Below are 27,179 nucleotides of genomic sequence, written 5' to 3' on the forward strand. Positions count from 1 at the left end.
CTGAAACACAAAACCCAATGCAAGTCAATGGGGAGCAAAGTCGGCAGGGAGTGGAGGACAGGAAACACACCTACATGCCGGACCGTTTTTTTTTTTTTTTTTAAAGTGCGCAAAATCTCTCTCTCTCTCCAGACGCTGCACATGTCATCTCGTTGCCCACAGTGTACGTCCTTGCTCAGTGGCTGAAAAAAGTCACGTGCAAGCATTCTGGGAAATCCGACTTTGGCGCTCGTTTTGCCGACCGCATGGCCGACTTCACGCTGTGGTCGGGTTTCGGTGGGCGAAACCCAACTTTACCATAAGTCGGCGACTTTTGAATCTGACCGACCAGTTTCGCTCAACTCTAGTCCTGACCAGAAGAGTAGAGAAAGTATTAGTGCTCCCCATTTCAGGAGAGATTGTGCAGTAATCTGAATTCCTTAGGATTGAAAACAGAATGTAATTTATGACATGGAGTGAATTCATGAAACCAGGGCTCGAGCCATGCCAACACATCTCCTGCAGGCGGGAATAAATGTATATTACAGCCATCAGCCACACACAGCTTAGAGATATATCATGGCACAGGTGTAATGGGTTTATGCAGTTTACAATCCTGTTTGAAGTTACGGTAGTTGGTTTTACAAGAAATTGAAGAGTCAGGATAAAGGGAAACTCTGCTATTGTACAGAAATTCACACTTGACCCAAACTGACTATTCAAGGTTGTCAATCATAAAAGCAAAGTTTGGCCAGAAAGACTGGACCTGGTCTTGTAGGGACCATATGAGCACATTCAGCAGCACAGAAGGGAGAGAAGGGAGATTCATCCAATGAGATGTCAGGATTCTAGGAAGCCAACAGCATCATTACCCTCCACTTTCTCTTAGAGGCCCATCATAATATTTTTCTTCAAGTGATTTTCTCAAATTGTCAGCACATTCTACGCTGTCATTTGGCTTTTTTAGTTTTCAGATCTGGGCAGGTAAGAGTCAGTGTCTTCTAATCCCAGGGGGTAGGTGGATCCTCCAGGTTGTAACTTCTACAGAAAAGGGCTTTCACAATTTTATAAAGTAAGTTGAACATTTTCAAATGGAGTAGCATGTTATGTTCTAGCAGAAAAATGGTGATCACACAATTATGATATGGCCAAAGTACACCACCAGTAAATCAGCCACAACCGGTGATTGAGGAGAATCTGTGACTTCTCTGCATTTAGTGGTTACTACTCACCTGGGTAGTCATATGTAGGAATCTCCTCTTTACACTGCTCATCACACCTCACACATGTTTCTGTAGTATTAATATAGGTCACATCTTCACCCTGAAAGAAATATTGTAAAAGTCACAGACAGATGGAGAAGTCACATCTATGATCAGCTCTAATCCTGCCATCTCCACCGTTCTCATCACACAAGTATAAAACATATAATACTGGTGGATAAAACAAGACTGAGCACAAGACCTTCACAGCCATCTACACATCATAGGGGAGATCTCATGACACCTTCTCTCCATCTACCTGATGATCCTGAGGAACATTGAGATCTTCTTGTTTACAGTCCTGTGGAAGAAGAGGACGGGGACATCTCTCTGGTGTTGTCCTCTTACTGGATAGATCTGGAGAAAACACATACAGGGACTGAATTCATTCTTTACATAGAGATAATTATAGGCCGTGTGTATTCAGTCCTCGTATTACCTGGTGATGTGAGGGGCTGGGGAACCTCCACCATGACATTCTTGTATACATCTTTGTGTTCTTCTAAATACTCTCACTCCTCCATGGAGAAATAGACGGAGACATCCTGACACCTTATAGGAACCTGACACATACAATGATACCGTCATCCCCCCGATCCCTTCACAGCATTACTGTATAATGTCCCAGCATTCCCAGCAGTGTCACCTCTCCAGTCAGCAGCTTAATCATCTTGTAGGTGAGTTCTAGGATCTTCTGGTCATTGATGTCTTCATGTATCAAGGGGTGAGGTGGAGGCTCCGTGATTGGGTTCAGGGGTCTTCCCCCTCCCTCAGACACAGGGTCCTGACAGCGCTCACTAGAGGTCTTCGTCACTACTGTGTAATCCTGGTAATGGAGAGACACATTAATAAATCTCACTACAGACATTTCCAGAGTCCTCACCTCTCCAGTTCTGTCCATCTGTTATTCCCATAGATAAGAATGATGTGATGTGACGTCATCAGAATCTCTCACCTCTCCAGTAAGCCGGAAGAGGATCTCTAGGGTGAGGTGTAATAGCCTCTCCGCCATCTTGTCTCTGTCCATATCCATCTGTGATGGGTAAATCAGGAAAATTCTCTAATTCAGAAGATCTCCACTGAGAGGATCAGATATTGTAGAGACCTGAATGAGAAGAAGATGAGCCGATGTAACATCATAAAAGTCTTGTGTAATAATACAATTACTGGAGATAATAAAGGAAACATATGAGGAGATTTATAATTTTACAGTATTTAGTTTTCTTCTAATAAATAACTAATAAGACCTACATATTTAGGCCACAGACAACAAGCAGTTTCTTGAAAGGGGCTGTAAGGCATCAAGAATGAGGATAAGTGACCATTTCTTATCTAGTGGTTTGGAGTCGGCAGCTGAATACATTCCTCATACACTCATCTTCCATAACGCCAATTCTCATCTCATTTCCTGACACTGGAATTGGCATTAGCAAAACTGCAGGAGATATTCATTACACGTGACATGAGAAATAGCTACCATATATACTCAAGTATAAGCCGACACCCGCCCTCCCCTAATTTTGCCACAAAAAACTCGGAAAACTTATTGACTCGAGTATAAGCCTAGGGTGGAAAATGTAGCAGCTACTGGTAAATTTCAAAAATAAAAATAGACACCAATAAAAGTAAAATTAATTGAGACATCAGTAGGAAATGTTCTTGAATATCCAGGTGGGGACACCGGCGCGCTATGATGGCCAGGTGCCAGTGTTGCCACTGGCTCAGGGACCCGACACCTCAGATATTCACCTGTCCCCGTTCCACCGCCGCGCGCCGCTCTGTCTTCCAGGTCCTCTGTCATTTTACTGTTCAGGCAGAGTTCACGCACTAACCACATCATCACGCCCTCTGACCTGAACGTCACAGCCAGAGAGGCGGTGGAATGGGTACAGCTGAATATCACATACACTTACCCCCTCCTGGCGAGGTCTCTGCAGCCCCTGCTTCTCCCACGGTATCCGGCAGCTCTTCCTTCCTTCAGTGGTCACGTGGTACCGCTCATTAAAGTCATGAATATGTGCATATTCATGGCTTTAATGAGAAGTATCACGTGATCGCTGAACACAGGTGCCAGAGACCTTGGGAGAAGCAGGGGCTGCAGAGACTGCACCAGGAGGGGGGCAAGTATGATCTGACACCCCTGCTCTCCCATCGATTCCCTGGTGTCTATGACTCGAGTATAAGCCAAGAGGGGGACTTTCAGCCTTAAAAAAAGGGCTGAAAATCTCGGCTTACACTCGAGTATATACGGTACTTCATGAGGAGGACGACATCTTCATCTTCTACTACGGCTCTAGGAACATATTTGGCCAGAGTCCGTCAGTGACTCCATCACCACCGGCAGTCTATATGAAGGTTTCCCGTCTTCCCCGCACTGTAATCTTCTATCACGTTAGATCTCATGTCTGAATCACACACAGAAGTTGGAGGCTTTTACAAAAGCTTTTTTGTTTGTAAGAACATCAACACAGGAGTTACTGAAGCCAATGTCTCCAAGTAACATGTTTTTTTTTCTGGATATGATGGGTTTTTTAGTATTTTTCCGAAGACTTCCATATATTATTTGAAAACACCCAAAAATAAATTTGGGGATAGAGGTACTGTGGGAACATAATTCTATATGTGGGAACCAAGAAAGGGGCTGTAAGGCATCAAGAATGATGATAAGTGAGCATTTCTTATCTAGTGGTTTGAGTGGTGGCATATTGTATGAGGCATCTTGTATTATAATGTGTATGGAGGATATCTATACTGCGGGAACATTATACTGTGTGGGGGCAAAGAAAGGGGTGCTGTATTGTGAGTGCAATACATGTTTCCTCTACAAAAAAAACCCCCTAAATATAACATTTTATCTATCTCACCATTGGATTAGAGCTGATACTATTAAGCTAAAATGACTAAACAGACCAGTGGCAGACACTGACAGCTTTGGGCCCCTTTGCAATAAATGGGTCTGGGCCCCCTAACTGCCCAGCCTACTGCTTATGATGAGAGCAATCTGGCTCCAAGCAATAGATCAGATTGCCCTCATTATCACCGCCCTGGTTAAGACAACTAGTGTCCATTACGTCAGTGACTAGAATACTGCAGACGCGGCTGACTCTCTAGTTAGCACATAACAGCAAGTGTGCAAAACGCCTCCTTGTGGTTATGCGATTACTGCGGGAATCGGCAGAGCCCAACCATGTAAATATTATATTCCATTATAGGTCTGGTATCTGATAGTATACTACAAATAAAAGTATGGAATAGTATAGAAGACTGCACTATTCCATACAACAGTATCATGTAAAAGACGTACTACAAGGAAAGCCCCCACACAGCTCTCCTGATAAACAATATTTGCCCCCCCCGCATAGCCTCCTATATACAGCATGAGCTCTCACATGGCCTAATATACACTGTGAGCTCTCACAGAGTCACCTATATACAGCAGTAGCACTCACAGAGCCTCAATATATACAATAGGAGGACTCACAGAAGAGCGCCCTATATACAGAAGGAGCCCTCACAGAAGAGCGCCTGTAACGGGGTCTACCAAGCTGGAGTACCTCTTTCAGTACCACCCAGTGTTTTCGGAGGTCCGCTCTGCGTTGGCTGGAATTCCTTGGTTACATGGGCGCATATAAAAGATCACTGCTTCTCCATGTATTTCCAGTCTGACAACACTTTACTCACAGGACACTGAATATATCACACAGATACAGAGGGCAGGCCAATAGAAAAGCGGCAGGCCAGACATACATTACAAAAGCCGCAGGTGGCCGGAGCCTGCCGATATTTACTGTGGGAATTACAAAGGTGGGGGGAGGGCAGACAAAAGGAGAATATCGTGTCCCCTCTGCCCAGGGGCGCAGCCTGTGGGCTGATGCATTAGGCACATGCATCTTACATAGAACCTATTATACATACATATAACGGCACAACATATTCTGGGTGCTGAGTGGTACTGTAGCACGTAACAGCGACCTATATACAAAAGGAGCCCTCACAGAAGAGCCCCCTATATACAGAAGGAGCCCTCACAGAAGAGCACCCTATATACAGAAGGAGCCCTCACAGAAGAGCCCCCTATATACAGCAGGAGCCTTCACAGAAGAGCCCCCTATATACAGCAGGAGCCTTCACAGAAGAGCCCCCTATATACAGCAGGAGCCTTCACAGAAGAGCACCCTATATACAGCAGGAGCCTTCACAGAAGAGCACCCTATATACAGCAGGAGCCTTCACAGAAGAGCACCCTATTTACAGAAGGAGCCCCACAGAAGAGCGCCCTATATACAGCAGGAGCCCTCACAGAAGAGCCCCCTATATACAGCAGGAGCCTTCACAGAAGAGCCCCCTATATACAGCAGGAGCCCTCACAGAAGAGCGCCCTATATACAGAAGGAGCCCTCACAGAAGAGCCCCCTATATACAGAAGGAGCCTTCACAGAAGAGCCCCCTATATACAGCAGGAGCCTTCACAGAAGAGCCCCCTATATACAGCAGGAGCCTTCACAGAAGAGCCCCCTGTTTACAGAAGGAGCCCCACAGAAGAGCGCCCTATATACAGCATGAGCCCTCACAGAAGAGCCCCCTATATACAGCAGGAGCCCTCAAAGAAGAGCCCCCTATATACAGAAGGAGCCCTCACAGAAGAGCCCCCTATATACAGCAGGAGCCCTCAAAGAAGAGCCCCCTATATACAGAAGGAGCCCTCACAGAAGAGCCCCCTATATACAGCAGGAGCCCTCACAGAAGAGCGCCCTATATACAGCAGGAGCCCTCACAGAAAAGCGCCTTATATACAGCAGGAGCCCTCACAGAAAAGCGCCCTATATACAGCAGGAGCCCTGACAGAAGAGCCCCCTATGTACAGCAGGAGCCCTCACAGAGGCTCAGAATATACAGCCCGATTTTCCACATAGCCCCCTATGTACAGTATGAGTCATCATATATCCTCTATATACAGGAACAAATCATACACACACACACACACAAAAAAAAAAAAAAAAAAACACACATACTCACCTCGCTCCCATTCCCCGGCGCTCCAGTTTTTGCTGTGTGCACTGATTCTCCGCACAGCAGAAGTAATGTAGTGTCATCATTGCATCTGCTGTCTCAGTCACACAGGCTGTAACTGGTTGAAGGAGTCAGTGGTTCTGTCCTCCACAGGGTGGATAAAAATCAATGTTTTTAAAAAAAAAAAACAAAACAAAAAAAAAACCGGATTTTTTTGATTTAAATCGGATTTTTTTCAATAAACTGCTTTTTGAGGAAAATATTTTACCATCCAAAGGTTCTTCCATCATGAGATAAAGCTGAGTTGTTTAACTCCGTAGAATAAAGGCTGTATATGTGTAACATTCACAATGCCATGCTCTTCCAGAGGTTTCTGTAGGATTAGTGGGCAGTTTCTCTCCTATATTATCACAGACGCTCGCTTTACTTACGCAGTTCTCAAAACTGAATTTGACTCCGCAGAGGTCCCAGCCTCTTCTTCACGGCAAAAATGTTACAACATGAACAGAGTTGAGAAAAAGACCTTAATCCTATTGTTCTACAAACCTATGAATACAGAATCAACCCCTTCAGTGCCAAGTCCAAGAAGTTAGACAATATGTTTCTGATTGTTTGGAGTGGAATAGATCTGCACAACACAAGAAGAATGTGAATCTAAGTGTGAGGAGGAGGAAGGGCAAGCAGACAAGAAAATGAAAGTGAAACTTTGAGCACAATACTGCAGCATAGCCACAGACAGACAAGTCTGGATCTGTTTGTGTGTACGATTTGAGGTTTATTACATTCTTTCCTTATAATGGCAGCAGGCCGTAAAAGAGACCCAGTTTGGGAATATTTTAATGAAGCTCCTTCGCCTATCGGTAAGGCAGGCATGCGTACAAAATGCAAACGATGCAACAAAGAGATGCAAGGCCTGGTGGCGCGAATGAGGCAACATCATGAGAAGTGCGGTGATGAAGATGACCAAAGAAACACTTCTGAACAGGCAGGATCTTCAGGTTGGTAAACATTTTTATTGAATCCTATTTCTAAAGACTGAACTGTCATGTGTGAGAAAAATTATATTTCTTATTATTACTGCATGTTACTGTCATTTGGTACAGTTATGAAGAAAAACAAATATTCCTTTTGGGGCAGGGGCAGTGATGTGTTGTGTACAATAAGCAGAAATTGTATAAACAATAAAATAACAGCATTGACTTTTTTGTTTAGGGGAATTCATGGATTCTGGAAACTATCCACCTCCAAGATCACCATCATCCTGTTCTACAGTTTCAGAGTTATCCATCCAGGATAGTGCTTCATTAGCAGCAGCAGCATCATCATCAGACACCCACAGCCACATATCACCATCACCCAAAAGGAAGAAAAAACCTTTACCTCCTGGAACCACCATAGATAGGTTTGTGATAAGAACTAGCAGATTAGAAAAAGAGTTGATTGATGAAAAAATTGCCCAGTTTATTTATGCAACGAACTCTTCTTTCTGTCTGACTGAGAACCCACATTTCATTAATATGGTTCAGTCACTGAGACCAGGATACAGTCCACCCAGCAGAGCTGATGTTGCAGGGAAACTGCTGGATCAAGTGTATGACAGAGAAATGGAGCAATGTGCAACAGCTCTAGAGGGTAAAATTGTTAACCTAAGTATTGATGGGTGGAGTAATGTCCACAATGATCCTATTGTATGTGCTTGTATAACAACAGAAGAAGGTAAAGTCTTCCTTGCACAAACAACTGATACTTCAGGAAATGCACACACAGCAGAATACTTACAAGAAGTGGCAGTAAAAGCTATAACGACATGTGAACAAAAATTCAAATGTCTAGTACGCAGTTTGGTCACTGACAATGCTGCAAACGTATCCAAGATGAGAAGAGATTTAGAAGAGCAGGGAGGGAATACAAAGCTGCTAATAACATATGGTTGCAGTGCTCATTTGCTGCACCTCTTAGCCAAAGACTTAAGTGTTCCAGAAATAAAGGCTAATGTTGTTGAAATTGCTAAATACTTCCGTAATAATCATTTTGCTGCAGCAGCTCTGAAAAGGATGGGTGGAACCAAGCTAACGCTCCCACAAGATGTTAGATGGAACTCTGTGGTGGACTGTTTTGAGCAGTATATCAAAAACTGGCCTATTCTGATGACACTTTGTGAAGAAAATCGAGATAAAATAGATGGCACTGTCACGGCCAAAATCCTCAACATTGGGCTTAAGAGAAATGTTGAACATATGCTGAGCTTCCTGAAACCCATCTCTCAAGCTTTAAACAAAATACAGAAAAATAGCTGTTTTATTGCGGATGCTGTTGAAATTTGGAAGGAACTGAGTGAACACTTAAAAACAGAACTACACATGGACAGAATTAAATTACAAGCAGTAAACAAACGAATGGGACAAGCACTGACTCCAGCTCATTTTTTGGCAAATATTGTCAATATCCAATATCAGGGTCAAAACCTAAGTGCTGAGGAAGAGGAGTTAGCTATGACATGGGTATCCAGCAATCATCCATCTTTAATGCCAACTATAATAAACTTCAGAGCTAAGGGGGAACCATTCAAGAAATATATGTTTGCTGAAGATATTTTAAGGAAGGTCACACCAGTAAACTGGTGGAAGTCACTTAAGCGCTTGGATTTAGAGACTGTTCAAGTAATGATTTCACTTTTAACAGCAGTAGCTTCTTCTGCAGGCGTTGAAAGAATATTCTCTTCCTTTGGACTCATTCATTCTAAATTGAGAAATCGGTTGGGACCCAGTAAAGCAGGAAAGCTTGTTTTTCTTTTCCAGATTATGAATAGGAACAAAGAAGAAGATGATGATGATGAAGATGACGACAAGTGAGCTACAGAGGACAGCAGGGACAGTAGTATTTAAGTTTTTCATGTGTCGGCTGGGCTGACAGTCTAAGTTTCTTAAAATATATATATATTTTGTTTAGCCAAATTAGTTAACAAACATGGATGTTTGTTTAAGCAAATAACTTATGCTGTAATGTTGTTATTGTTTCAGTTGAATAAATCTATTTAAATTGTTATTAAGGTCAGGATTATTTTTCTCCTTCCTAAGTACAACAGAACAGTGGTGTCCAAATATGAATGATTAACCCATTAAACTGGGGAGAAAAAAGTAATATAAAAAGTGATTCTAAAAATCTTCATCTACTTGCATGTTAAAGTAGCAAGAACTAGTTTAGGTAGAAACTTTGATTTAAATCACTGATTTAAATCAAGCCTTACTGACTAGTGATTTAAATCAGTTAGATTTAAATCAAATCCACCCTGGTCCTCCACCATTATATTCACTGCTATGGATATCCTGAAGATGCAGATGACGGTGATATCTGGATGCAGGTCGGCCATATTGTGCGACCTGCGGACCAATGTTTTCGGGCGTTCGGCTATCACAGATAGCCCGGTTCGATTTCCATATTTTGCCCAGGTCTGTTCTATATGAGCCGTATACTAATCTGTGTACTGGGTGTTATGTACTATACAATGTGCATATATACAGTGTTACATGCACCAAGCACTGATCAGGCTGCAGGACCTCACATTATAATGTATAGATATACTGAACATTGCAGGACGTCCTGGAGCCAAGCTCAGGGTCACACACTGCAGTCTCTGAGGATCACTGTGAATTATTGCTGCAGCTTGAGTTTACATACAGATCAGGTGACGCTGAAGCCAATTACCCCACTGACAGAGTGACCCTATCTGTATGTAAAGGGTCTGTCACACTAAGCGAGATCGCTAGCGATGTCGCTTAAGCGTCACCGATTTTGTGACGCAGTAGCGATATTGCTAGCGATATCACTATGTGTGATACTTACCTCCGACCGCTCCACCGCTGGTTATCGCCGATCGCACGAGAACGTCCTGGGCCGTTTCTCATCAGTGACGACGAGCGAAGCGGGCGGGAGGACGTCTTCATCGCTGCATCTGACAGGTAAGGAATGACCGCCGACCGCTGCTATGTCACTGGTGAGATCTGCCTGTTCGGAAGCTCACTAGCGACCACTTAGCGATGTACCAGCGATCCTGACCGGGTCGTTGTCGGGATCGCTGGTGCATCGCTAAGTGTGACGGTACCCTAAGTGTTAGATGGTGCAATAAATCTCACAGTGCAGATAGAGCCTCTGCAGAAAGCAGATAAGATGAAGCCCGTCACATACCTCCTGCCCCAGCTCCCTGGCTCTGCTGACCACATCTCTCCTCTCCCACATACCTCCTGCCCCAGCTCCCTGGCTCTGCTGACCACATCTCTCCTCTCCCACATACCTCCTGCCCCAGCTCCCTGGCTCTGCTGACCACATCTCTCGTCTCCCACATACCTCCTGCCCCAGCTCCCTGGCTCTGCTGACCACATCTCTCGTCTCCCACATACCTCCTGCCCCAGCTCCCTGGCTCTGCTGACCACATCTCTCCTCTCCCACATACCTCCTGCCCCAGCTCCCTGGCTCTGCTGACCACATCTCTCCTCTCCCACATACCTCCTGCCCCAGCTCCCTGGCTCTGCTGACCACATCTCTCCTCTCCCACATACCTCCTGCCCCAGCTCCCTGGCTCTGCTGACCACATCTCTCCTCTCCCACATACCTCCTGCCCCAGCTCCCTGGCTCTGCTGACCACATCTCTCCTCTCCCACATACCTCCTGCCCCAGCTCCCTGGCTCTGCTGACCACATCTCTCCTCTCCCACATACCTCCTGCCCCAGCTCCCTGGCTCTGCTGACCACATCTCTCCTCTCCCACATACCTCCTGCCCCAGCTCCCTGGCTCTGCTGACCACATCTCTCCTCTCCCACATACCTCCTGCCCCAGCTCCCTGGCTCTGCTGACCACATCTCTCCTCTCCCACATACCTCCTGCCCCAGCTCCCTGGCTCTGCTGACCACATCTCTCCTCTCCCACATACCTCCTGCCCCAGCTCCCTGGCTCTGCTGACCACATCTCTCCTCTCCCACATACCTCCTGCCCCAGCTCCCTGGCTCTGCTGACCACATCTCTCCTCTCCCACATACCTCCTGCCCCAGCTCCCTGGCTCTGCTGACCACATCTCTCCTCTCCCACATACCTCCTGCCCCAGCTCCCTGGCTCTGCTGACCACATCTCTCCTCTCCCACATACCTCTTACCCCAGCTCCCTGGCTCTGCTGACCACATCTCTCCTCTCCCACATACCTCCTGCCCCAGCTCCCTGGCTCTGCTGACCACATCTCTCCTCTCCCACATACCTCCTGCCCCAGCTCCCTGGCTCTGCTGACCACATCTCTCCTCTCCCACATACCTCCTGCCCCAGCTCCCTGGCTCTGCTGACCACATCTCTCCTCTCACACATACCTCCTGCCCCAGCTCCCTGGCTCTGCTGACCACATCTCTCTTCTCCCACATACCTCCCGCCCCAGCTCCCTGGCTCTGCTGACCACATCTCTCTTCTCCCACATACCTCCCGCCCCAGCTCCCTGGCTCTGCTGACCACATCTCTCCTCTCCCACATACCTCCTGCCCCAGCTCCCTGGCTCTGCTGACCACATCTCTCCTCTCACACATACCTCCTGCCCCAGCTCCCTGGCTCTGCTGACCACATCTCTCCTCTCCCACATACCTCCCGCCCCAGCTCCCTGGCTCTGCTGACCACATCTCTCTTCTCCGGCAGAGTGAAACAGACGCACAGGGGAGGTCAGATCACAGACACACAGGCTGCAGTGTCTGCAATACAGGGATGCCCGCCAGCACTTGTATACATCTAATACAGTGCCGGCACCGATAAACTGAAGCAGCAGAAAGCCGGGCCCCTGGCAGTACGCGCCTGCCTGCAAGGGTCCCCCTCCACCTCCAGGTCCCGATGCAGCTGCACCGCTTGAATCGGCGTTAGGTCCACCCCTTAAACAGACTGTCACCTCCATAAAGGGGCACTTTTCCATGTTTGTCAGAACTGACCGAGGATTATTAGAGGTGATAGTTTCCCCCAATTAGAAGGGACACCTGTGGGTATTGGGGTCATTTACCAGTAATGAGAATCTACGGCACCTACCTCCACCCGCAGAGCTGCACTCCACATAGAGAATAATGGAGCCTCCAGCACCAACCTCCACCCGCAGAGCCGCACTCCACATAGAGAATAATGGAGCCTCCAGCACCGACCTCCACCCGCAGAGCCGCACTCCACATAGAGAATAATGGAGCCTCCGGCACCGACCTCCACCTGCAGAGCCGCACTCCACATACAGAATAATGGAGCCTCCAGCACCGACCTCCACCCGCAGAGCCGCACTCCACATAGAGAATAATGGAGCCTCCAGCACCGACCTCCACCCGCAGAGCCGCACTCCACATAGAGAATAATGGAACCTCCAGCACCGACCTCCACGAGCAGAGCCGCACTCCACATAGAGAATAATGGAGCCTCCAGCACCGACCTCCACGCGCAGAGCCGCACTCCACATAGAGAATAATGGAGCCTCCAGCACCGACCTCCACGCGCAGAGCCGCACTCCACATAGAGAATAATGGAGCCTCCGGCACCAACCTCCACCCGCAGAGCCACACTCCACATAGAGAATAATGGAGCCTCCAGCACCGACCTCCACGCGCAGAGCCGCACTCCACATAGAGAATAATGGAGCCTCCAGCACCAACCTCCACGCGCAGAGCCGCACTCCACATAGAGAATAATGGAGCCTCCAGCACCGACCTCCACGCGCAGAGCCGCACTCCACATAGAGAATAATGGAGCCTCCGGCACCAACCTCCACCCGCAGAGCCACACTCCACATAGAGAATAATGGAGCCTCCAGCACCGACCTCCACGCGCAGAGCCGCACTCCACATAGAGAATAATGGAGCCTCCAGCACCAACCTCCACGCGCAGAGCCGCACTCCACATAGAGAATAATGGAGCCTCCGGCACCGACCTCCACCCGCAGAGCCGCACTCCACATAGAGAATAATGGAGCCTCCGGCACCGACCTCCACCCACAGAGCCGCACTCCACATAGAGAATAATGGAGCCTCCAGCACCGACCTCCACCCGCAGAGCCGCACTCCACATAGAGAATAATGGAGCCTCCGGCACCGACCTCCAACCGCAGAGCCGCACTCCACATAGAGAATAATGGAGCCTCCGGCACCGACCTCCACCCGCAGAGCCGCACTCCACATAGAGAATAATGGAGCCTCCATCACCCACCTCCACCCACAGAGCCGCACTCCACATAGAGAATAATGGAGCCTCCATCACCCACCTCCACCCGCAGAGCCGCACTCCACATAGAGAATAATGGAGCCTCCATCACCCACCTCCACCCACAGAGCCGCACTCCACATAGAGAATAATGGAGCCTCCAGCACCGACCTCCACCCGCAGAGCCGCACTCCACATAGAGAATAATGGAGCCTCCGGCACCGACCTCCACCCGCAGAGCCGCACTCCACATAGAGAATAATGGAGCCTCCGGCACCGACCTCCACCCGCAGAGCCGCACTCCACATAGAGAATAATGGAGCCTCCAGCACCGACCTCCACCCGCAGAGCCACACTCCACATATCTGGCTGCTCTGTGCACACAGGACCTGGGATGAGGTCACAGGAGGGGAGGAGTCAGGGGTCACATGATCAGGGGCCTCAGTGTATGCAGGACTCTGCTGTGCTGGTTGTCATGGTGCTGGATGAGGAGAAGTTTATGTGTGGGATCAGGAGGCGTTTACAGTGTGGATGTAGCAGAGCCATGTGTGTAAGATTTGTACGGAGCGGAGCCGTGTGTGTGTACGGAGCGGAGCCGTGTGTGTATGAGGTGTACGGAGCGGAGCCATGTGTGTATAAGGTGTACGGAGCGGAGCCGTGTGTGTGTACGAGGTGTACAGAGCGGAGCCATGTGTGTATAAGGTGTACGGAGCGGAGCCATGTATATACGAGGTGTACGGAGTGGAGCCGTGTGTGTAAAGAGTGGAGCCCTCTGTACAGAGCAGAGCCGAGTGTGTGTGGAGCTGCGTGTGTACGAGGTGTACGGAGCGGAGCCGTGTGTGTAAAGAGTGGAGCCTCCTGTACAGAGCCTTGTATTTGTATGGAACGGAGCCATATGTGTGTGTGCAGAGCCTTGGGTGTACGATGTTTACCTTGTGGAGCCGTATGTATACAAGGTGTATGGCTGGTATCACACATGTGAGAAACTCGGACGAGTGTCGCATGTTAATACCCGGTACTCGTCCGAATTTCTCGCATGTGTGATCCCAGCCTATGGCGCGGAGCCATGTGTGTAGAATCATAGAAGCGTTAGCGTTGGATGGGACCTCTATGATCATCGTGTCCAACCCCCTGCTCAAAGCAGAAGTCACTAAACCAAGTCAGATAGATGTCTGTTCAGCCTCTGTTTGAAGACTTCCATTGGAGGAGAACTCACCACCTCTTGTGGCAGCCTGTTCCACTCATTGATCACCCTCACTGTTATGTCCAAAATAATTGCTGTGTAGAAAGTTTTATTTTTTTGTGTCTTAGGCTACTTTCAGACTTGCGTTAGGAAGCGCAGCTAGTGCCGCCGCTAGGCCCCACCCCTGGCCTCTGGTCAGCTCCTAATATGGGCGCATGACGCTGCATGCGACCAGCGTACCCTATATCTAGCGTTGGGTATGCTGCTGGCCGTGTGCTGGTATGTTTTTGACGGCGCATGTGCCGGTGCAAAAAGGGAGCATGTGTCTGCAAAAACATACCAGAGCTCGGCCAGTGTACCCAACGCTAAATATAGGGTACGCTGGTCGCATGCAGCGTCATGCGCCCATAGGAGGAGCTGACCGGAGGAGGCACGGCCAGAGTGGAGCTTAGCGGCGGCCCTGCGCCTCCTAACACAAGTCTGAAAGTAGCCATAGTTATTAGACATTTTTTCTGTGTATATTTGTTAGGGCTGGCAGAACGCACCAAATTATAAAATAATAGTAGGTGCATTCGCAGCCCGGGGTCCACCGTGCAGAGGTGGTACACTGCTGCTAAATAATGGCGGGAGAATCTAGCTGTGTGAAACCAGTCACACATGGGTTACGTCACCCAATGTGAACAGGGGCAAACTCTGTTAATGCACAGAGCCCCACAACCGCTGAACGTAGATGCTGGAGCCTGTTAAGCTCACAGAGCCCAGCCAAAAGAACACACAGTGTACGGCCATAGAACTCTACCCCAAGGACACGGGGTTAGAGTCCTTCTAGGCCCACTGAGCGTGCGGCGTCGCTGCCACGAACGCCGCTATAGACGCTGGCAATGGAGCATGTGCACTGAGGCGTGCCGAGTCCCTGGTGAGGACAGATGCCTGACTCAACCTCTGACCTGCCTAAGCCTGGGCGCTAGCAGGCTAGGCTGCACAACACATGCGTACCAAGGGTAGGGATTTCTTAATGAGTCAGTCACCAGAGACCTTCATACGTGCATACATCACTGACTCCACATAGTCTGTAAATACAATCTATACTAGCGCATGGGCGAGCGGCCATGCGAACCTTTTATAGCCGCGAGTGACCGGGACCTGCCTGGCTTCTCGGATGGGCCAATCCGAACACGAGCAGGACCTGAGCACGTGACCCTCGATCTCCAATGGGAGATCACTCCACAGGCATGCTCAGTGGCCCGACATGGAGACTTAGTCCCTGGAGAATCTCGCTGCTGAGCCGCATGTATTGTCATAGCTGTGCCAGAGGTGGCAGCAGCAAGCAAACCCATGGTGCTGATCTGGGCAGAGCGCCTGGGCCAATGAGTTTGCTGAGCAATCTCCTCTGCAGCAGGAGAGGAATGGGAGACTGCTGGAAGTAAGGCTCGGGATTCTTGCTGTACAGTGACAGAAATCTGATGCCAAACAATATTAATCCTTCCTATACTATTGTATGGTAACAGCACCATCTGCTGGCAGTTTAAAGTATACATTCTAGTGCATTTTGCAACGTATTATAGGAAGTTTGTAGGGCATTGTGGGATAGTTCCTGTTGCATTGTGGTCTTATTATGACATTGTGAAGGGAACAGCAGCCATTGTTCCTCCATGCTTCTGAGGAAAAAACACATCACTCGTTTTCTGCATGTTCTTTGTAAACAGTCTGCTCTAAGCATTGTTGGTAAGTCACTATATGTGTTACAGCCCTGTGTTTATCAGTGTGTTTTCTGTATTAAATAGGTAATCATCAGCTTGTATTTTACCTCATATTACTGTGTATTGCAGACTATCTGTATTTTAAACATTGTACAGTTATATATTCTGAAATGTTCCTGTTATTGCATCCTATAGTTTCACCCTTTCCTGTAACATCTGCAATCAATAAAAGAAGGTTACAACTTACAGCCTCTTTTTCTTAAAGAAGACAGAGGGTTTAGCTACATGTCTCACTACATACCATGCTAAAGTGTATGAGGACAGTACAGTGAAACAACTGCTGAGAACAAGCTCAAAAGATCTGATGATACGGAGCCCGCCATTATCCAAGCATACGGTTATTGCATACAAATATTGCAGCAACCTTCTAATGGTCGCACCGAATAATCGGACCATCCGGAGGCCGCCATTATCCATGCAGAGCCGACACAGGGATATTGCAGCGGTCCCCCAACCATTGAATCATCTCTCGAGGACGGGCAACCCCTGTCAAGATGAGATCACGAGTTGGTTTCTCCAAGATGTAATGTCAACAATGCCTCCGCTATTGCCCACACAAAAGCTAAAGTGGCGAAAGCACGAAGTACGGATGCTGAGCAAGAGATAGAATTGAAACTACAACAAGCGTCCCTGGATGCGGAAAAAGCACGCCAACAAGCATGCCTGGAAGAAAAGAAAGCACGCCAATAAGCATGACTGGAAGAAGAGAAAGCATGCCAACAAGCATGCCTGGAAGAAGAGAAAGCATGCCAACAAGCATGACTGGAAGAAGAGAAAGCACGCCAACAACCATGACTGGAAGAAGAGAAAGCACACCAACAAGCATGACTGGAAGAAGTGAAAGCGCGCCAACAAGCATGACTGGAAGAAGAGAAAGCACGCCAACAAGCATGACTGGAAGAAGAGAAAGTACGCCAACAAGCATGACTGGAAGAGAAAGCGAGCCAACAAGCATGACTGGAAGAAGAGAAAGCGCGCCAACAAGCATGACTGGAAGAATAGAAAGCGCGCCAACAAGAATGACTGGAAGAAGAGAAAGCACGCCAACAAGCATGACTGGAAGAAGAGAAAGCAGGCCAATAAGCATGACTGGAAGAAGAGAAAGCATGCCAACAAGCATGACTGGAAAAATAGAAAGTGCGCCAACAAGCATGACTGGAAGAAGAGAAAGCATGCCAACAAGCATGAATGGAAGAAGAGAAAGCGCGCCAACAAGCATGACTGGAAGAAGAGAAAGCACGCCAACAAGCTTGACTGGAAGAAGAGAAAGCACGCCAACAAGCATGACTGGAAGAATAGAAAGCGCGCCAACAAGAATGACTGGAAGAAGAGAAAGCACGCCAACAAGCATGACTGGAAGAAGAGAAAGCAGGCCAATAAGCATGACTGGAAGAAGAGAAAGCATGCCAACAAGCATGACTGGAAAAATAGAAAGTGCGCCAACAAGCATGACTGGAAGAAGAGAAAGCATGCCAACAAGCATGAATGGAAGAAGAGAAAGCGCGCCAACAAGCATGACTGGAAGAAGAGAAAGCACGCCAACAAGCATGACTGGAAGAAGAGAAAGCAGGCCAATAAGCATGACTGGAAGAAGAGAAAGCACGCCAACAAGCATGACTGGAAGAATAGAAAGCGCGCCAACAAGAATGACTGGAAGAAGAGAAAGTACGCCAACAAGCATGACTGGAAGAAGAGAAAGCAGGCCAATAAGCATGACTGGAAGAAGAGAAAGCATGCCAACAAGCATGACTGGAAAAATAGAAAGTGCGCCAACAAGCATGACTGGAAGAAGAGAAAGCATGCCAACAAGCATGAATGGAAGAAGAGAAAGCGCGCCAACAAGCATGACTGGAAGAAGAGAAAGCACGCCAACAAGCTTGACTGGAAGAAGAGAAAGCACGCCAACAAGCATGACTGGAAGAATAGAAAGCGCGCCAACAAGAATGACTGGAAGAAGAGAAAGCACGCCAACAAGCATGACTGGAAGAAGAGAAAGCAGGCCAATAAGCATGACTGGAAGAAGAGAAAGCATGCCAACAAGCATGACTGGAAAAATAGAAAGTGCGCCAACAAGCATGACTGGAAGAAGAGAAAGCATGCCAACAAGCATGAATGGAAGAAGAGAAAGCGCGCCAACAAGCATGACTGGAAGAAGAGAAAGCACGCCAACAAGCATGACTGGAAGAAGAGAAAGCGCGCCAACAAGCATGACTGGAAGAAGAGAAAGCGCGCCAACAAGCATGACTGGAAGAAGAGAAAGCGCACCAACAAGCATGACTGGAAGAAGAGAAAGCGCGCCAACAAGCATGACTGGAAGAAGAGAAAGCGTGCCAACAAGCATGACTGGAAGAAGAGAAAGCACGCCAACAAGCATGACTGGAAGAAGAGAAAGCGCGCCAACAAGCATGACTGGAAGAAGAGAAAGCATGCCAACAAGCTTGACTGGAAGAAGAGAAAGCACGCCAACAAGCATGACTGGAAGAAGAGAAAGTACGCCAACAAGCATGACTGGAAGAGAAAGCGCGCCAACAAGCATGACTGGAAGAAGAGAAAGCGCACCAACAAGCATGACTGGAAGAAGAGAAAGCGCGCCAACAAGCATGACTGGAAGAAGAGAAAGTGTGCCAACAAGCATGACTGGAAGAATAGAAAGCGCGCCAACAAGCATGACTGGAAGAAGAGAAAGCGCGCCAACAAGCATGACTGGAAGAAGAGAAAGCACGCCAACAAGCATGACTGGAAGAAGAGAAAGCAGGCCAACAAGCATGACTGGAAGAAGAGAAAGTATGCCAACAAGCATGACTGGAAGAAGAGAAAGCACGCCAACAAGCTTGACTGGAAGAAGAGAAAGCACGCCAACAAGCATGACTGGAAGAAGAGAAAGTACGCCAACAATCATGACCAGCGTCGGACTGGAACACCTTGGGCCCACCAGAGAAAATCATTCTTGGGGCCCACTACGTAGCTGCATAGAGTTAAAAACCAGACCACCAATTATGCGGTAAAACACGCTAATATCCGGGTATAATATAAGGTTGTACATGTCTTAATTATGTAGCAGGAGTTGGGGTAGCCCCCTCATATAATATAAAGCAGCCCCCTCACATAGTATAATGAAGCCATCTAATAGAATATAATGCAGCCATCTCATAGAATATAATACTGCCCCCCTCATAGGGTATAATACTGCCCCCCTCATAGGGTATAATGCAGTATAATGCACCCCCTCATAGGGTATAATGCTGCCCCCTCATAGGGTATAATACTGCCCCCCTCATAGGGTATAATACTGCCCCCCTCATAGGGAATAATGCACCCCCTCATAGGGAATAATGCTGCCCTCCTCATAGGGTATAATGCTGCCTCCTCATAGGGTATAATGCCCTCCTCATAGGGTATAATGCTGCCTCCTCATAGGGTATAATACTGCCCCCTTCATAGGGTATAATGCTGCCCCCTCATAGGGTATAATGCTGCCCCCTCATAGGGTATAATGCTGCCCCCTCATAGGGTATAATACTGCCCCCCTCATAGGGTATAATGCTATATAGATATATAGATATAGAGTTAGATAGATATAGATAGAAAGATAGATGTAGAAATAGATAGATATAGAGATAGATAGTAGATAATGGATAGAAAGTAGATAATGGATAGATATAGATAGAAAGATTCATAGAGATAGAGATAGATAGAGATAGATATAAAGATAGATATAGAAAGATAGATAGATCGATAGGTAGATAGATATAGAGACAGATAGAAAATAGATAATGGATAGATAGATAGATAGATAGATAGATAGATAGATATAGAGATAGATAGCTATAGATAGAAAGATATAGAGATAGATAGATATATAGATAGAGATAGATAATAGATAGAGATATACAGATATAATAATGATAATAATAATAATAATAATAATATAGACATATATAGATAGATATAGAGATAAATATATATAGATAGATGGCTATAAATAAAAATAGATATAGAGATATATATAGAGAGATAATAGATATAGAGATAGATAGATAGATATAGAGACAGATAGCTATAGAAAGATAGATATAGAGATAGATATAGAGATAATATCTAGATATAGAGATATGTATAGAGATAGATAGATATAGAGTTAGAAAGATAGATAGATATAGAGAGAGATAGAGATAGATAGAGATAGCTAGATAGATAGATATAAATAATAGAGATAATAGATAGATATAATAGATAGATATAGAGATAGATGGATAGATCAATAGATAGATAAAGAGAGAGAGATAGAGATAGATAGATAATGAGATATAGAGATAGATATAGAGATATAGTGTTAGATAGAAAGATAGATATAGAGACAGATAGATATAGAGATAGATATGGATATAGAGATAGATATGGATATAGAGATAACAGATAGATATAGAGATAGATAGATAGATAGATATAGAGATAATATATAGATAGATATAGAGATAGCTATAGAGAGAGATATAGAGATAGATATAGAGAGAAACAGATATAGATATAGAGATAGATATAGAGATAGATAGGTAGATAGATATAGAGATAATAGATAGATATAGAGATAGATAGATATAGATATAAAGATAGAGAGAGCGGTAGATAGAGAGAGATAGAGAGATAGATAGATACAGAGATCGATAAATAGATAGAGAGATAGATATAGATATAGATAATAGATAGAGATAGATAGATAAAGATAGATAATAAATATAGAGATAACAGATAGATATAGAGATAGAGTAAGATAAAGATATAGAGATAGGTAGATATAGATAATAGAGATAGCTAGATAGATAGACATAATAGATAGATAGAAAGATAGATATAGAGATAGATGTAGAGATAGAAAGATAGATATAGAGCGATAGATAGAGATAGATATAGATAATAGAGATTAATAGATAGATAGAGAAAGATAGATAGATATAAAGATAGATATAGAGATAGAAAGAAAGATAGATAGATATACAGAGAGATAGATATAGAGATAAATAGATAGATAGATATAGAGAGAGATATAGAGAGAAATAGATATAGATATAGAGATAATAGATATATATAGAGATAGATAGATATAGCTATAGAGAGAGATAGATACAGAGAAAAGATATAGAGATAAATAGATAGAGATAGATAGATAGATATATAGAAAGATAGATATAGAGATAGAGCGATAGATAGATATACAGAGAGATATATATAGAGATAGATAGAGATATATAGATAGATAGCTATAGAGAGAGATAGAGATAGATATAGAGAGAAATAGATATAGATATAGAGATAGATAGAGATAGATATATAGATATAGATATAAAGATAGATATAGAGATAGATATAGATATAGAGATAGAGCGATAGATAGCGAGAGATATAGATATAGAGATAGATAGATACAGAGAAAAGATATAGAGATAGATAACGGATAGATAAATAGATAGGTATAGAGATAGATAGATATAGATATTAGATAGAGATATATATAGATAAAGATAGATATAGATGGTAGCTAGATAGATAATAAATATAGAAATAATAGATATAGAGATAAATAGACATAATAGATAGATATAGAGATATATATAGAAAGATATAGAGATAGATAGATAGATATAGAGATATATATAGAAAGATATAGAGATAGATAGATATAGAGATAGATAGATATAGAGATAGATGTAGAGATAGAAAGATAGATATAAACATAGAGCGATAGATAGAGATAGATATAGAAATAGATAGATATAGATAATGGATAGAGATAGATATAGAGATAGATAGATATAGATAATAGATAGAGATAGAAAGATAGATAGATAGATATGAGAGATATATAGAGATAGATAGATAGAGAGAAACAGATAGAGAGAGCGAGAGAGATATAAAAAACAAACAAAACACAATACTCACCTCTCCTCCTCGCTCCCACGCTGATCCCGGCTTCAGTGTCAGGAGCTGCCCCCTCTGCCAGACACACAGCGGGTGCGCGATGTAGTGACGTCATCGCGCACTGGCTGTGAGCCAGGAGCAGAGAGGACTGAGGGCGGCGCCGGCCCTGATGCAGAGAGGCTTACTGGGCTGGGGGCGGGGCCTCTGGGGGTGGAGACCTGAAATGATATTCACTGCTTCGCAGTGAATATTCATTTCTCTTTAGCAGCGGGGACAGGGGCTCCTGCCTCCTGACACCCTCTGCTGCTCCGCTGGCAGGGGCCCCCCTAGCAGCTGCATGGTGTGCGACACACCACTGGCTGGGGGCCCCTGGAGCAGCGGGGGCCCTAGGCAACTGCTGGCCCTGTATGCCAGGAGGTGCCAGGGCCCACCAGATGCCAGGGCCCACCGGAGAATCCACCGGTTCCCCGGTGGGCCAGTCCGACGCTGAGCATGACTGGAAGAGAAAGTGAGCCAACAAGCATGACTGGAAGAAGAGAAAGCGTGCCAACAAGCATGACTGGAAGAAGAGAAAGTGTGCCAACAAGCATGACTGGAAAAAGAGAAAGTGTGCCAACAAGCATGACTGGAAGAATAGAAAGCGCGCCAACAAGAATGACTGGAAGAAGAGAAAGCACGCCAACAAGCATGACTGGAAGAAGAGAAAGCAGGCCAATAAGCATGACTGGAAGAAGAGAAAGCATGCCAACAAGCATGACTGGAAAAATAGAAAGTGCGCCAACAAGCATGATTGGAAGAAGAGAAAGCATGCCAACAAGCATGAATGGAAGAAGAGAAAGCGCGCCAACAAGCATGACTGGAAGAAGAGAAAGCACGCCAAACAAACTTGACTGGAAGAAGAGAAAGCACGCCAACAAGCATGACTGGAAGAAGAGAAAGTACTCCAACAAGCATGACTGGAAGAGAAAGCGCGCCAACAAGCATGACTGGAAGAAGAGAAAGCGCACCAACAAGCATGACTGGAAGAAGAGAAAGCGTGCCAACAAGCATGACTGGAAGAAGAGAAAGTGTGCCAACAAGCATGACAGGAAGAATAGAAAGCGCGCCAACAAGCATGACTGGAAGAAGAGAAAGCGCGCCAACAAGCATGACTGGAAGAAGAGAAAGTACGCCAACAAGCATGACTTGAAGAAGAGAAAGCACGCCAACAAGCTTGACTGGAAGAAGAGAAAGCACGCCAACAAGCATGACTGGAAGAAGAGAAAGTACGCCAACAAGCATGACTGGAAGAGAAAGCGCGCCAACAAGCATGACTGGAAGAAGAGAAAGCACACCAACAAGCATGACTGGAAGAAGAGAAAGCACGCCAACAAGCATGACTGGAAGAAGAGAAAGTACGCCAACAAGCATGACTGGAAGAGAAAGCGCGCCAACAAGCATGACTGGAAGAAGAGAAAGCACGCCAACAAGCATGACTGGAAGAAGAGAAAGCACGCCAACAAGCATGACTGGAAGAAGAGAAAGCACGCCAACAAGCATGACTGGAAGAAGAGAAAGCGCGCCAACAAGCATGACTGGAAGAAGAGAAAGTGTGCCAACAAGCATGACTGGAAGAAGAGAAAGTGTGCCAACAAGCATGACTGGAAGAATAGAAAGCGCGCCAACAAGGATGACTGGAAGAAGAGAAAGCACGCCAACAAGCATGACTGGAAGAAGAGAAAGCAGGCCAATAAGCATGACTGGAAGAAGAGAAAGCATGCCAACAAGCATGACTGGAAGAATAGAAAGCGCGCCAACAAGCATGACTGGAAGAAGAGAAAGCATGCCAACAAGCATGACTGGAAGAAGAGAAAGCATGCCAACAAGCATGACTGGAAGACTAGAAAGCGCGCCAACAAGCATGACTGGAAGAAGAGAAAGCGCGCCAACAAGCATGACTGGAAGAGAAAGCGCGCCAACAAGCATGACTGGAAGAAGAGATAGCATGCCAACAAGCATGACTGGAAGAAGAGAAAGCACGCCAACAAGCATGACTGGAAGAAGAGAAAGCGCGCCAACAAGAATGACTGGAAGAAGAGAAAGCGCACCAACAAGAATGACTGGAAGAAGAGAAAGCGCGCCAACAAGCATGACTGGAAGAAGAGAAAGCACGCCAACAAGAATGACTGGAAGAAGAGAAAGCACGCCAACAAGCATGACTGGAAGAAGAGAAAGCGCGCCAACAAGAATGACTGGAAGAAGAGAAAGCGCGCCAACAAGCATGACTGGAAGAAGAGAAAGCGCGCCAACAAGCATGACTGGAAAAAGAGAAAGCGCACCAACAAGCATGACTGGAAGAAGAGAAAGCGCGCCAACAAGCATGACTGGAAGAAGAGAAAGCGTGCCAACAAGCATGACTGGAAGAAGAGAAAGCACGCCAACAAGCATGACTGGAAGAAGAGAAAGCGCGCCAACAAGCATGACTGGAAGAAGAGAAAGCACGCCAACAAGCTTGACTGGAAGAAGAGAAAGCACGCCAACAAGCATGACTGGAAGAAGAGAAAGTACGCCAACAAGCATGACTGGAAGAGAAAGCGCGCCAACAAGCATGACTGGAAGAAGAGAAAGCGCACCAACAAGCATGACTGGAAGAAGAGAAAGCGCGCCAACAAGCATGACTGGAAGAAGAGAAAGTGTGCCAACAAGCATGACTGGAAGAATAGAAAGCGCGCCAACAAGCATGACTGGAAGAAGAGAAAGCGCGCCAACAAGCATGACTGGAAGAAGAGAAAGCACGCCAACAAGCATGACTGGAAGAAGAGAAAGCAGGCCAACAAGCATGACTGGAAGAAGAGAAAGTATGCCAACAAGCATGACTGGAAGAAGAGAAAGCACGCCAACAAGCTTGACTGGAAGAAGAGAAAGCACGCCAACAAGCATGACTGGAAGAAGAGAAAGTACGCCAACAAGCATGACTGGAAGAGAAAGCGAGCCAACAAGCATGACTGGAAGAAGAGAAAGCGCGCCAACAAGCATGACTGGAAGAAGAGAAAGTGTGCCAACAAGCATGACTGGAAAAAGAGAAAGTGTGCCAACAAGCATGACTGGAAGAATAGAAAGCGCGCCAACAAGAATGACTGGAAGAAGAGAAAGCACGCCAACAAGCATGACTGGAAGAAGAGAAAGCAGGCCAATAAGCATGACTGGAAGAAGAGAAAGCATGCCAACAAGCATGACTGGAAAAATAGAAAGTGCGCCAACAAGCATGACTGGAAGAAGAGAAAGCATGCCAACAAGCATGAATGGAAGAAGAGAAAGCGCGCCAACAAGCATGACTGGAAGAAGAGAAAGCACGCCAACAAGCTTGACTGGAAGAAGAGAAAGTACTCCAACAAACATGACTGGAAGAGAAAGCGCGCCAACAAGCATGACTGGAAGAAGAGAAAGCGCACCAACAAGCATGACTGGAAGAAGAGAAAGCGTGCCAACAAGCATGACTGGAAGAAGAGAAAGTGTGCCAACAAGCATGACAGGAAGAATAGAAAGCGCGCCAACAAGCATGACTGGAAGAAGAGAAAGCGCGCCAACAAGCATGACTGGAAGAAGAGAAAGTACGCCAACAAGCATGACTGGAAGAAGAGAAAGCGCGCCAACAAGCATGACTGGAAGAAGAGAAAGTATGCCAACAAGCATGACTTGAAGAAGAGAAAGCACTCCAACAAGCTTGACTGGAAGAAGAGAAAGCACGCCAACAAGTATGACTGGAAGAAGAGAAAGTACGCCAACAAGCATGACTGGAAGAGAAAGCGCGCCAACAAGCATGACTGGAAGAAGAGAAAGCACACCAACAAGCATGACTGGAAGAAGAGAAAGCACGCCAACAAGCATGACTGGAAGAAGAGAAAGTATGCCAACAAGCATGACTGGAAGAGAAAGCGCGCCAACAAGCATGACTGGAAGAAGAGAAAGCACGCCAACAAGCATGACTGGAAGAAGAGAAAGCACGCCAACAAGCATGACTGGAAGAAGAGAAAGCACGCCAACAATCATGACTGGAAGAAGAGAAAGCGCGCCAACAAGCATGACTGGAAGAAGAGAAAGCGCGCCAACAAGCATGACTGGAAGAAGAGAAAGCGTGCCAACAAGCATGACTGGAAGAAGAGAAAGTGTGCCAACAAGCATGACTGGAAGAATAGAAAGCGCGCCAACAAGAATGACTGGAAGAAGAGAAAGCACGCCAACAAGCATGACTGGAAGAAGAGAAAGCAGGCCAATAAGCATGACTGGAAGAAGAGAAAGCGCGCCAACAAGCATGACTGGAAGAAGAGAAAGCGCGCCAACAAGCATGACTGGAAGAAGAGAAAGTGTGCCAACAAGCATGACTGGAAGAAGAGAAAGTGTGCCAACAAGCATGACTGGAAGAATAGAAAGCGCGCCAACAAGAATGACTGGAAGAAGAGAAAGCACGCCAACAAGCATGACTGAAGAAGAGAAAGCAGGCCAATAAGCATGACTGGAAGAAGAGAAAGCATGCCAACAAGCATGACTGGAAGAATAGAAAGCGCGCCAACAAGCATGACTGGAAGAAGAGAAAGCATGCCAACAAGCATGACTGGAAGAATAGAAAGCGCGCCAACAAGCATGACTGGAAGAAGAGAAAGCATGCCAACAAGCATGACTGGAAGAAGAGAAAGCATGCCAACAAGCATGACTGGAAGACTAGAAAGCGCGCCAACAAGCATGACTGGAAGAAGAGAAAGCGCGCCAACAAGCATGACTGGAAGAGAAAGCGCGCCAACAAGCATGACTGGAAGAAGAGATAGCATGCCAACAAGCATGACTGGAAGAAGAGAAAGCACGCCAACAAGCATGACTGGAAGAAGAGAAAGCGCGCCA

The 27,179-nt window shown here is 46.2% G+C and overlaps 1 pseudogene; it reads right to left on the bottom strand.

The window, feature by feature from the left end:
* The window catches only part of LOC141047308 (uncharacterized), a 442,763-nt pseudogene that overhangs the window by 3,379 nt on the left and 412,205 nt on the right, over positions 1–27,179 (bottom strand).

This window comes from Dendrobates tinctorius, unplaced genomic scaffold (genome assembly GCF_039654945.1).
Source record: "Dendrobates tinctorius isolate UK_male_01 unplaced genomic scaffold, ASM3965494v1 ptg000126l, whole genome shotgun sequence".
NCBI lineage: Eukaryota > Metazoa > Chordata > Amphibia > Anura > Dendrobatidae > Dendrobates > Dendrobates tinctorius.